Raw genomic sequence first — 12,673 nt, 5'->3', positions numbered from 1 at the left:
AGAACTGGCAGTTTAATGATCCAGGGTACAGGTGCTAGAGGTACAAGAGATGGGGGTAAAAGAGGAGAGGTTGTTGCTCGATTGATTAAAGAGAATGTCACAGCAGTAATCAGATGACATTTCTGATGGGTCTTGTAGTGAGGTTGTATCAGTGGAGCTCAGAAATTAAAAAACGGATGATCAGCTTGTTGGGAGTGTACTACAGGCCCTTAAATAGCCAACGGGAATTATAAGAACAAATGTGCGAGGAAATTTCAGACAGCCGACTAATAGGGTTACCATCATCAGGGATTTTAACTCTCCCAATATAGACTGGGACAGCCAGAGTGTCAAGGGCTGAGATGGCATGGAATTTGTCAAATGAGTTCAGGAAAGTTTCCTCAGGCAATAATTAGAGGCCACTATGGGAGAGAGCAAAGCTCGATCTTCTCTTTAGAAATTGGGGCAGGCAAGTGCCTGAAATGTCAGTGGATGGGCGTTTTAGGAGGTGTTGGAAAATAACTGCAGATGCTGGTACAAATCGAAGGTGTCACAAAATGCTGAAATAATTCAGCAGGTCAGGCAGCATCTCAGGAGAGAAAGAATGGGTGACGTTTCAGGGTCGAGACCATTCTTCAGACTGATGTCAGGGGGCGGGACAAAGAAAGGATATAGGTGGAGACAGGAAGACACAGGGAGAACTGGGAAGGGGGAGGGGAAGAGGGAGACAGAGGAACTATCTAAAGTTGGAGAAGTCAATGTTCATACCGCTGGGCTGCAAGATGACCAAGCAAAATATGAGGTGCAGTTCCTCGAATTTCCGGTGGGCCTCACCATAGCACTGGAGGAGGCCCATGACAGTAAAGGTCAGACTGGGAATGGGAGGGGGAGTTGAAGTGCTTAGCCACCGAGAGATCAGGTTGGTTAAGGCGGACTGAACAAAGGTGTTGAGCGAAACGATCACCGAGCCTGCGTTTGGTCTCGCCGATGTAGAGAAGTTGACATCTAGAACAGCGGATACAATAGATGATGTTGGAGGAGGTGCAGGTGAACCTCTGTCTCACCTGGAAAGACGATTTGGGTCCTTGGATGGAGTTGATGGGGGAGGTAAAGGAACATGTGTTGCATCTCGTGCGGTTGCAGGGGAAAGTGCCCGGGGAGGGGGTGGTTTGGGTAGGAAGGGACGAGTGGACCAGGGAGTTACGGATGGAACGGTCTCTACGGAACGCAGAAAGGGGAGGAGATGGGAAGATATGGCCAGTGGTGGGGGTCCCGTTGGAGGTGATGGAAATGTTGGAGGATGATTTGTTGGATACGCTGGCTGATGGGGTGGAAGGTGAGGACGAAACGTCACCCATTCCTTCTCTCCTGATATGCTGCCTGACCCGCTGAGTTACTCCAGCATTTTGTGATACCAGCGTTTTAGGAGGAGTGACCACAGTTCTATTAGCTTTAAAATAGTCATGGTTGAGATTTTGGATTGGAGAAAGGCTAATTTTGAGGAGATGAGAAAGGATTTAAAAGGAGTGAAATGGAAATTGTTGTTTTATGAAAAGGATATAATAGAGAAATGGAGGATATTTAAAGGTGAAATTTTGAGAGTACAGAGTCTTTATGTCCCTGTTCGGTGGAAAGGAAAGAATAATAATTTGAAAGAGCCGTGGTTTTCCAGGGAAATTGGACACTTGGTTCGGAAAAAGAGGGAGATATACAATAAATATAAGCGGCAGGGAGTAAATGAGGTTTTTGAGGAATATAAAGAATGTAAAAGGAATCTTAAAAAGGAAATTAGAAAAGCGAAAAAAAGATATGAGGCTGCTTTGGCAAGTAATGTAAAAGTAAACCCCAAGGGGTTCTACAGATATGTCAATAGCAAAAGGATAGTGAGGGATAAAATTGGTCCATTAGAGAGTCAGAGTGGACAGCTATGTGCTGAGCCGGAAGAAATGGGGGAGATATTAAACAATTTATTTTCTTCGGTATTTACCGAGGAGAAGGATATTGAATTATGTGAGGTAAGCGAAGCAAGTAGAGTAGTGATGGAAATTAGGAGGATTAAAGAAGAGGAGGTACGGACACTTTTGAAGAATATAAAAGTGGATAAGTCTCCAGGTCCTGATAGGATATTCCCTAGGACATTGAGGGAAGTTAGTGCAGAAATAGCAGGGGCTATGACGGAAATATTTCAAACGTCATTAGAAACAGGGATGGTGCCGGAAGATTGGCGCATTGCGCATGTTGTGCCTTTGTTTAAAAAAGGTTCTAAAAGTAAACCTAGCAATTATAGACCTATTAGTTTGACGTCTGTGGTGGGAAAATTAATGGAAAAGATACTTAGGGACAATATATATAATTATTTGGATAATCAAGGCCTGATTAGAAACAGTCAACATGGATTTGTGCCTGGAAGGTCATGTTTGACTAATCTTCTTGAATTTTTTGAAGAGGTTACCAGGGAAATTGATAAGGGCAAGGCTGTGGATGTTGTCTATATGGACTTCAGTAAGGCATTTGACAAGGTTCCACATGGAAGGTTGATTAAGAAGGTTAAATCGTTGGGTATTAATAGTGAGGTTGCAAGATGGATTCAACAATGGCTGAATGGGAGATACCAGAGGGTAATGGTTGACAATTGTATGTCAGGTTGGAGGCCAGTGTCTAGTGGAGTGCCCCAAGGATCTGTGTTGGGTCCACTGTTGTTTGTCATTTACATTAATGATCTGGATGATGGTGTGGCAAATTGGATTAGTAAATATGCAGATGATACTAAGATAGGTGGAGTAGTTGATAGTGAGGTAGATTTTCAAAGTCTACAGAGAGACTTGGGCCTTTTGGAAGGGTGGGCTGAAAGATGGCAGATGGAGTTTAATGCTGATAAGTGTGAGGTGTTGCATTTTGGTAGGACAAATCAAAATAGGACGTACAGGGTAAATGGTAGGGAATTGAGGAATGCAGTGGAACAGAGGGATCTGGGAATAACTGTGCATTGTTCCCTGAAGGTGGAATCTCATGTGGATAGGGTGGTGAAGAAGGCGTTTGGTATGCTTGCCTTTATAAATCAGAGCATCGAGTATAGAAGTTGGGATGTAATGTTGAAATTGTACAGGGCATTGGTGAGGCCGAATCTGGAGTATGGTGTGCAGTTCTGGTCGCCAAATTATAGGAAGGATGTCGACAAAATGGAGAGGGTACAGAGGAGATTTACTAGAATGTTGCCTGGGTTTCAGCACTTAGGCTACAGAGAGAGGTTGAATAGGTTGGGTCTTTATTCTTTGGAGCGTAGAAGGTTGAGGGGGGACTTGATAGAGGTTTTTAAAATTTTGAGAGGGACGGACAGAGTTGACGTGGGTAGGCTTTTCCCTTTGAGAGTGGGGAAGATTCCAACAAGGGGACATAGCTTCAGAATTGAGGGACAAAGGTTTAGGGGTAACATGAGGGGGAACTTCTTTACTCAGAGGGTTGTGGCTGTATGGAATGGGCTTCCGGTGGAAGTGGTGGAGGCTGGCTCGATTTTATTATTTAAGAGTAAATTGGATAGGTATATGGATAGGAGGGGATTGGAGGGTTATGGTCTGAGTGCAGGTAGATGAGACTAGGTCAGGGAGAATAGTCGGCGTGGACTGGTAGGGCCGGACAGGCCTGTTTCCATGCTGTAGTTGTTATATGTTATATGTTATATGTTAAAGAGAGGGTGGGCTCACAAGTTAAAATTCTAAATTGGGACTCGTGTAACTTTGATGGTATGAGACAGGAACTTGCTCAAGTTGATTGGAGTAGGTTCTTTGCAGGCAAAGAAACATCCGGAAAGCGGGATGCCTTTAAAAGTGTGATGGCATGTGCTCAGAACATGCATGTTCCAATTCGAGCAAAGGGCAAGGCAGGTGGGAGTAAGGAAGCCTGCATGATCAGAGAAATTGAGCCTCTGGTCTGGAAAAAGGAGGCATAGAACTTGTGTAGGCAGCTGGGATCAAGTGTAACGCTGGAGAAGTTTCGGGAAAATCAGGAGGGCATAAAATAGGGAAATAATATTAAGGAAAATCCAGAGAGATTTTATGTACATTAAGATAAAGACGGTAAATAGAGAGAGAATAGGGTTCTCCAGAAACCAAAATGGCTATCTCTAAATGCTGCAGGAGACGGGCAAGGTCCTCAGTTAGGAAAGTCTGTAATATGGTCGAAGAGGTACTGGATGTCCTAAGGTTATTGGAAGTACATAAATCTCCTGGGCCTGATCAGACATATCCAAGAATACTGTAGGTAGCTTGAGAAGAATTGCAGGATCCCTGGCTAAGATATATGAATCATCATTAGGCACGGGTGAGCTGCCGCAAGAGTGGAGGGTGGCTAATGTTGCGCCTCTATTTGAGAAAGGCTGCAAGGAAAAACCTGGGAACTATAGACCAGTGAGCCTAACATCTGTGGTAGGCAAATTACTGGAGAGGATTCTGAGATGAGATATACATGCATTTGGTTAGACATGGGCTGATTAGAGTCAGAGAGTTACACAGCGTGGGAACAGACTTTTTGGTCTAACTTGCCTATGCCGACCAACATGCCCCATCTACGCTGCCCTGGTGTGCTTAAAATGTTTAAAGTCCTCTTCATGCATGATAATAAGTCTGTGTTTTAAATTAGGTTGAAACTGGGCATCTGCAGCTGACACTCACTGCAGTTTACTTTAGTCAGATTCTGTTCTCAAAGGACAAATGGCAATCATAAAACAATAAAATACAGTTGAAAGGGTAACAGGACATTTGCTTATCTGTAATGGCTGTGTTTACTCTGCTGCGCTTTGAGAGGTGCACAATGTATATTTGTATAAGATCATTTGGAGGAAGGAAAACCTCTAAAGTGTTTGCTATGGCAAACCAAACATCAAAAGGAAAGCCTGTACTTAAGGAACAGGTGAATCTTTGTTCGTTGAGCAATCTCCTACGATTGCTCCCAGTGATCACTGTGTTTGGCGCTTTGGAATAAACTCTTGCTTGTCTTGCCAGATCTTTGTGTTGTGTTTTAACGTTTTCTTTAACAAGGGGGAGTTGGGCAAGCTAGGGCTTTATTCCTTTGAGCTCAGGAGGCTAAGCGGTGATCATAAGGTGTATATATTATTGTCTATGTCGTCTGAACGTTTGACAGCACCGGGCCTCGACTCGCCAAAGTTTAGAAAGTTGAGGGGGGATCCTCATTGAAAATTACAGAACAATGGAATGCTGTAGAGTGGATGTGGAAAGCATGTTTCCACTGGTGGGAGAGTTTCGGACCAGAAGTTATAGCCACAGAATGAAAGGGCGCTCTTTCAGAAACGAGGTAAGGAGCAACTTCTTTAGTCATAGGATAGTTTCAAACAGGGGGTGGGTAAATAGAAGTAGCTGCCAGAGGAGGTAGTTAAGGCGGGTGCTGTAAAAACATTTAAAAACATTTGGACAGGTACTTGGATAGGAAAGGTTTAGAGGGTTATGGGCCACATTCTGGCAGGTGGGACTAGCGTAGACTGAAGGAAGAAGAGCCTGCTCATTGAACAGAAGAGCCTGCTTCTGTGCAGTATGACTCCAGGTCAGTTTAGAGATAGTCAGCATTGCTTTGGCAATGGGAAATCCTATCTCACAAACCTAACAAGTATATTTCGAAGATGAGGCCAGGACAGTGAGCAGGACAGTTTCAGACTTCAGAACACCACTGACAAGTTGCCATATGGTAGGCTAGTGTGGAAGGTTAGATCACATGGAATCCAAGGCGAGCTAGACAATTCGATTCAAGGTGGCTTGGATGAAAGAGTCAATGGTTAGTTTTAGAGCACTGTTTTTCTCATTGGAGGCCTGTGACCAGTGGAGTGATGCAGAGGTCAGTGCTGTGTCCACTGTTGTTTGTTATCCACATTAACAATCTGGATGACAGTGTAGTTAAATTTGTACGTGAATTTGTAAATTATGGTAATTATTACACCATAATTGTTCAGTCACATTCAGGGAGAGCATGGTGACGCTGGAATTCTCCACCCTGGAGGTTAGATTGTTGACGATGGAGGTCACAGATCAGTTTTTCAAAGATCATGGAATGCAAAGCTATGTGCAGTTGGCACAGGAGAGGAGTTGAGGTGTGGAGCAAATTGGCTCTGGTCACATTAAATTATGGGGCATGTTTGAGGAGACAAGTGGCCCACTCTCACTTCTGTCCCTTTCGTGTAGTGGTGCAAAAGCGTAGAGTGCTTTGGGAGGTGATTCTTGGGCAGGGGGTCTAATCAGCCATGTCTGGATGATCTAAATTCAGTTGAGATCGGCCCCGTGGAGTGCTCATCCTGCAACATGTGGAAGATCAGGGATATTGTCGGTGTCCCTGATGACTACGTGTGCAGGAAGTGTGTCCAGCTGCAGCTCCTGGCAGACCGCATTGAACGGTTGGAGCTGCGGTTGGATTCATACTGGAGCATCCAAGATGCTGAGAAGGTCGTGAATAGCACGTACAGTGAGTTGGCCACACCGCAGGTAAACGACAAGCGGACAGAAAGGGAACAGGTGGCCACTAGCCAGCGTAGCAGTAGGCAGGTAGTGCAGGAGTCTCCTGCGGTCATCTCCCTCCTAAACAGATATACCATTTTGGATACTGTTGGGGGAGATTGCTCACCAGGGGAAGGCAGCAGCAGCCAAGTTCATGGCACCGTGGGTGGCGCTGTGGCAAAAGAGGGGAGGAAAAAGAGTGGAAGGGCTATAGTAATAGGGGATTCAATTGTAAGGGGAATAGATAGGCGTTTCTGCGGCCGCAAACGAGACTCCAGGATGGTATGTTGCCTCCCTGGTGCAAGGGTCAGGGATGTCTCTGAGCGGCTGCAGAACATTCTGGAGGGGGAGGGTGAACAGCCAGTTGTCGTGGTGCACATTGGCACCAACGATATAGGTAAAAAACGAGATGTGGTCCTACAAGGTGAATTTAGGAAGCTAGGAGATAAATTTAAAAGTAGGACCTCAAAGGTAATAATCTCTGGATTACTACCAGTGCCACGTGCTAGTCAGAGTAGAAATAGGAGGATATTTCAGATGAATACGTGGCTTGAAAAATGGTGCAAGGGGGAGGGATTCAAATTTCTAGGACATTGGAACCAGTTCTGGGGGAGGTGGGACTAGTACAAACAGGACGGTCTGCACCTGAGCTGGAATGGAACCAATTTCCTTGGGGGAGTGTTTGCTAGTGCTGTCGGGGAGGATTTAAACTAATGTAGCAGGGGGATGGGAGCATGAACAGAGAGACAGAGGGGTGTAAAATGAGGGTAGAAGCAATAGGTAGCAAGGTGAAAAGTGGCAGGCAGACAAATCCAGGGCAAAAATCAAAAAGGGCCACTTTTCAACATAATTGTATAAGGGTTGTAAAAACAAGCCTGAAGGCTTTGTGTCTCAATGCAAGGAGCATTTGTAATAAGGTGGATGAGTGGAATGTGCAGATAGTTATTAATGAATATGATATAGTTGGGATTACGGAGACATGGCTCCAGGGTGACCAGGGCTGGGAGCTGAACATCCAGGGATATTCAATATTCAGGAGGGATAGACAGAAAGGAAAAGGAGGTGGGGTAGCGTTGCTGGTTAGAGAGGAGATTAACGCAATAGAAAGGAAGGACATTAGCTTGGAGGATGTGGTATCGATATGGGTAGAGCTGCGAAACACTAAGGGGCAGAAAACGCTAGTGGGAGTTGTGTACAGGCCACCTAACAGTCGTAGTAGAGTTGGGGATGGCATCAAACAGGAAATTAGAAATGCATGCAACAAAGGTAAAACAGTTATAATGGGTGACTTCAATCTACATATAGATTGGGTGAATCAAATTGGCAGAGGTGCTGAGGAAGAGGATTTCTTGGAATGTATGCGGGATAGTTTTCTAAACCAACATGCAGAGGAACCAACGAGAGAGCAGGCTATTCTAGACTGGGTATTGAGTAATGAGGAAAGGTTAGTTAGCAGTCTTGATGTGCGTGGCCCCTTGGGCCATAATATGGTTGACCATAAGAGTGACCATAATATGGTTGAGTTCTTCATTAGGATGGAGAGTGACATAGTTAATTCAGAAACAACGGTTCTGAACTTAAAGAAAGGAAACTTTGAGGGCATGAGACGTGAATTGGCCAAGATAGACTGGCAATTGATTCTTAAAGGGTTGACGGTGGATATGCAATGGAAGGCATTTAAAGACCGCATGGATGAACTACAACAATTGTTCATCCCAGTTTGGCAAAAGAATAAATCAGGGAAGGTAGTGTATCCGTGGCTAACAAAGGAGATTAGGGATAGTATCAAAACAAAAGATGAAGCGTACAAATTAGCAAGAAAAAGCAGCTTACCAGAGTACTGGGAGAAATTCAGAGTCCAGCAGAGGAGGACAAAGGACTTAATTAGGAAAGGGAAAATAGATTATGAAAGAAAACTGGCAGGGAACATAAAAACTGACTGCAAAAGCTTTTATAGATATGTGAAGAGAAAAAGATTAGTTAAAACAAATGTAGGTCCCTTGCAGTCAGTAACAGGTGAATTGATCATGGGGAACAAGGACATGGCAGACCAATTGAATAACTACTTTGGTTCTGTCTTCACTAAGGAAGACATAAATAATCTGCCGGAAATAGCAGGGGACCGGGGGTCAAATGAAATGGAGGAACTGAGTGAAATCCAGGTTAGTCGGGAAGTGGTGTTAGGTAAATTGAATGGATTAAAGGCCAATAAATCCCCAGGGCCAGATAGGCTGCATCCCAGAGTGCTTAAGGAGGTAGCCCCAGAAATAGTGGATGCATTAGTGATAATTTTTCAATTTTTTTTAGATTCTGGAGTAGTTCCTGAGGATTGGAGGGTAGCTAATGTAACCCCACTTTTCAAAAAGGGAGGGAGAGAGAAAATGGGGAATTACAGACCAGTTAGTCTAACATCGGTAGTGGGGAATATGCTAGAGTCAGTTATTAATGATGGGATAGCAGCACATTTGGAAAGTGGTGAAATCATTGGACAGTCAGCATGGATTTATGAAAGGTAAATCATGTCTGACGAATCTTATAGAATTTTTCGAGGATGTAACTAGTAGAGTGGATAAGGGAGAACCAGTGGATGTGTTATATCTGGACTTCCAGAAGGCTTTCGACAAGGTCCCACATAAGAGATTAGTATGCAAACTTAAAGCACACGGTATTGTGGGTTCAGTATTGATGTGGATAGAGAACTGGCTGGCAGACAGGAAGCAAAGAGTAGGAATAAACGGGTCCTTTTCAGAATGGCAGGCAGTGACTAGTGGGGTACCGCAAGGCTCAGTGCTGGGACCCCAGCTATTTACAATATATATTAATGATTTGGACGAGGGAATTGAATGCAACATCTCCAAGTTTGCAGATGACACGAAGCTGGGGGGCAGTGTTAGCTGTGAGGAGGATGCTAGGAGGCTGCAACGTGACTTGGATAGGTTAGGTGTGTAGGCAAATGCATGGCAGATGCAGTATAATGTGGATAAATGTGAGGTTATCCACTTTGGTGGCAAGAACAGGAAAGCAGACTATTATCTGAATGGTGGCCGATTAGGAGAAGGGGAGATGCAACGAGACCTCAGTGTCGTGGTACACCAGTCATTGAAAGTAGGCATGCAGGTGCAGAAGGCAGTGAAGAAAGCGAATGGTATGTTGGCATTCATAGCAAGGGGATTTGAGTATAGGAGCAGGGAGGTTCTGCTGCAGTTGTACAGGGCATTGGTGAGACCACACCTGGAGTATTGCGTACAGTTTTGGTCTCCTAATCTGAGGAAAGACATTCTTGCCATAGAGGGAGTACAGAGAAGGTTCACCAGATTGATTCCTGGGATGGCAGGATTTTCATATGAAGAAAGACTGGATAGACTCGGCTTGTACTCGCTGGAATTTAGAAGATTGAGGGGGGATCTTATAGAAACTTACAAAATTCTTAAGGGGTTGGACAGGCTAGATGCAGGAAGATTGTTCCCGATGTTGGGGAAGTCCAGAACAAGGGGTCACAGTTTAAGGATAAGGGGGAAGTATTTTAGGACCGAGATGAGAATGGTTTTTTTCACACAGAGTGGTGAATCTGTGGAATTCTCTGCCACAGAAGGTAGTTGAAGCCAGTTCATTGGCTATATTTAAGAGGGAGTTAGATGTGGCCCTTGTGGCTAAAGGGATCAGGGGGTATGGAGAGAAGGCAGGTACAGGATACTGAGTTGGATGATCAGCCATGATCATATTGAATGGCGGTGCAGGCTCGAAGGGCCGAATGGCCTACTCCTGCACCTATTTTCTATGTTTCTAAAGAGATAAATGAGGAGGTGCGATCATAATGAGGAGTAAGGCAAAACAAAACACACACCCATCTTCCAGTCCCAGCTCCCTCACCTCAGCCTTTCTTGTGTCTGTTGCTCAACTGTTCCCTGCGGCCTTTCACCAGACCTTGCCTCTGTTTCTGACATGTAGAGCCCATTGTTCTCGCTCTATCCGCTTCCTGAAACAAATGCGACATCAGTCAGGGGCGCGACAGGGAAATAAAATCTGACTGCTAGAACTTTAATGAATGTTGGAATACAAAGAGTCATGCAGCACCACATCCCCTTTAAATTTTCCCCTCTCACACTGAACCTATAAACCCTAGTTTCAGACCTTCACCCGGTCTGTGCACACGTGATTTTATAAACCTGTATGTCATCTCCTTAAGTTTCTTTGCTCCATGGAAATCAATCCCAGCCTATCCAGCTCCTCCTTCTCACTCAAACCCTCCAATCCAGGTAATCAATCGATCTATGTTGCATCTTTTCCAGTTTACTAACACCCTTCCTGTAGCAGGGTGACTGGAACTGTACATATCATAGCGGGTGTGGTCTCCCTAACGTCTTGCACATTGAGACAGGATGCTGCAGAACAGATCTAGAGACAGATTACCTCTGGGGCTGTCTGCATTCCCTATACCTCCCTGGCCAGGCTCCATCTCCAACCCCCTCCGTGTCTCCCTCCTGCTAATGTCCCCCTCCCCAGTTCAAATATCAATCCCCCTGTGTCTGCCTCACATGTCCTAAACCCTCACCATCCCCTCTGCCCCTCCTCACCCTTGACTCCCATAACCCTTGCTATCTCCTCTCCATCCTCCTTGCTGTCCCTGCCCAACCATCGTCCCCTTCAGCCCCATGTCCTCCCTCCCACCCTGCCTACGCCCCTCACTGCCCATCCTCCTCCCACCCCACTCTCCCCACACCCCTCACCTTCTATCCCCACACCCTCCCCCTCTCCCCACACCCTCCCCCTATACGCCTCACTCTCCCCCTACACCGCTTACCCTCCCCCCACTCACCCTCTCCCCTCATCCTCTCCCTCACCCCTCACCCTCTCCCCACACCCTCTCCCTCCCCCACTCCCCTCACCCTCTCCCCACACCCTCTCCCTCCCCCACTCCCCTCACCCCTCTCCCTCACCCTCTCCCCTCACCCCCCCCTCATCCTCTCCCCTCACCCTCTCCCTCCCCCTCTCCCCACACCCACTCCCTCCCCCTCCCCCACTCCCCTCTCCCCTCACCCTCTCCCCTCACCCTCCCCCCTCACCCTCTCCCTCCCCCACTCCCCTCACCCTCACCCTCTCCCCACACCCTCTCCCTCCCCCACTCCCCTCACCCTCTCCCCACACCCTCTCCCTCCCCCACTCCCCTCACCCCTCTCCCTCACCCTCTCCCCTCACCCCCCCCCTCATCCTCTCCCCTCACCCTCTCCCTCCCCCACTCCCCTCACCCTCCCCCTCTCCCCACACCCTCCCCCTCCCCCACTCCCCTCTCCCCACACCCTCCCCCTCCCCCACTCCCCTCTCCCCACACCCTCCCCCTCTCCCCACACCCTCCCCCTCCCCCACTCCCCTCTCCCCACACCCTCCCCCTCCCCCACTCCCCTCTCCCCACACCCTCCCCCTCCCCCACTCCCCTCACCCTTCACCCTCACCCCTCTCCCTCCCCCCTCCCCCAACACCCCTCACCCTCCCCCTACACCCTCACCTTCTCTCCCCACACCCTCCCCCTCCCCATCCCCATCCCGCTTCTCACTCCCTTCCCCCTCACCTTTCCTTCCCACCCCCTTCTCTCCCCCCACATCCCCTTTCTCTCCCACCCCCTTCCCCGCCCCCATCCTCCCCTTCTCTAACCCACCCTGAGCCACCCGGCCCCACCTGTCGTCTCTCCCCGCTCCATCCTCCGTCCCCTCGGGCGCTCCCTCGCTCTCCGACCGTTAAACCGCCATCATCGCGGGGCGCGCGGTCTCCCTGACGGCGTGACGTAGGGCGGGGCTGAAGGTCCGCTTGACGTGTGGACGTAGGGCGGGGCTGGAGGTCCAACTGACGGCGTGACGTAGGGTGGGGCTTGAGGTCCGCCTGACGTGGTGACGTAGGGCGGGGCTTGAGGGCCACCTGACGTAATGACATACGGCGCGGCTCAGGACCACGTGACGGCGTGACACAAAGAAAACCTGCGGGCAACCTGGCGGCGTGACGTAAGGGGGAGGTCGGGACCAACTGACGGCGTTACGTCATGGGAATCCCCTGGCCGACCTGCCCTGTGACGTAGATGGAATTCCGCGGGGAGCGCGGGGCAGCGGGTGAAGGTGGATCCTGGTCCGAATCAAAGATACCAGAGGAACAAAATGGTTTCCTGGCTTAAACGGGCGCATATTTCCTTCTGCAGGAGGACCTGTGCCTGC

The 12,673-nt window shown here is 47.8% G+C and overlaps 1 long non-coding RNA gene across 1 annotated transcript in view; it reads right to left on the bottom strand.

The window, feature by feature from the left end:
* The window catches only part of LOC144590383 (uncharacterized), a 31,337-nt gene extending 19,081 nt beyond the window's left edge, over positions 1–12,256 (bottom strand). Inside the window, exons 1-2 of the long non-coding RNA XR_013546343.1 lie at positions 12,147–12,256; positions 10,344–10,449 (exon numbers count right to left, since the gene is read on the bottom strand). This is a non-coding gene — a long non-coding RNA (uncharacterized LOC144590383). The remainder of the gene's footprint in view (positions 1–10,343; positions 10,450–12,146) is intronic.
* Positions 12,257–12,673: the final 417 nt, after the last annotated feature.

Source organism: Rhinoraja longicauda, unplaced genomic scaffold, assembly GCF_053455715.1.
Source record: "Rhinoraja longicauda isolate Sanriku21f unplaced genomic scaffold, sRhiLon1.1 Scf000172, whole genome shotgun sequence".
Classification (NCBI taxonomy): Eukaryota; Metazoa; Chordata; class Chondrichthyes; order Rajiformes; family Arhynchobatidae; genus Rhinoraja; species Rhinoraja longicauda.
The sequence above is the reverse complement of the archived record's forward strand: the minus strand, read 5'-3'. Positions and strand labels throughout refer to the sequence as shown.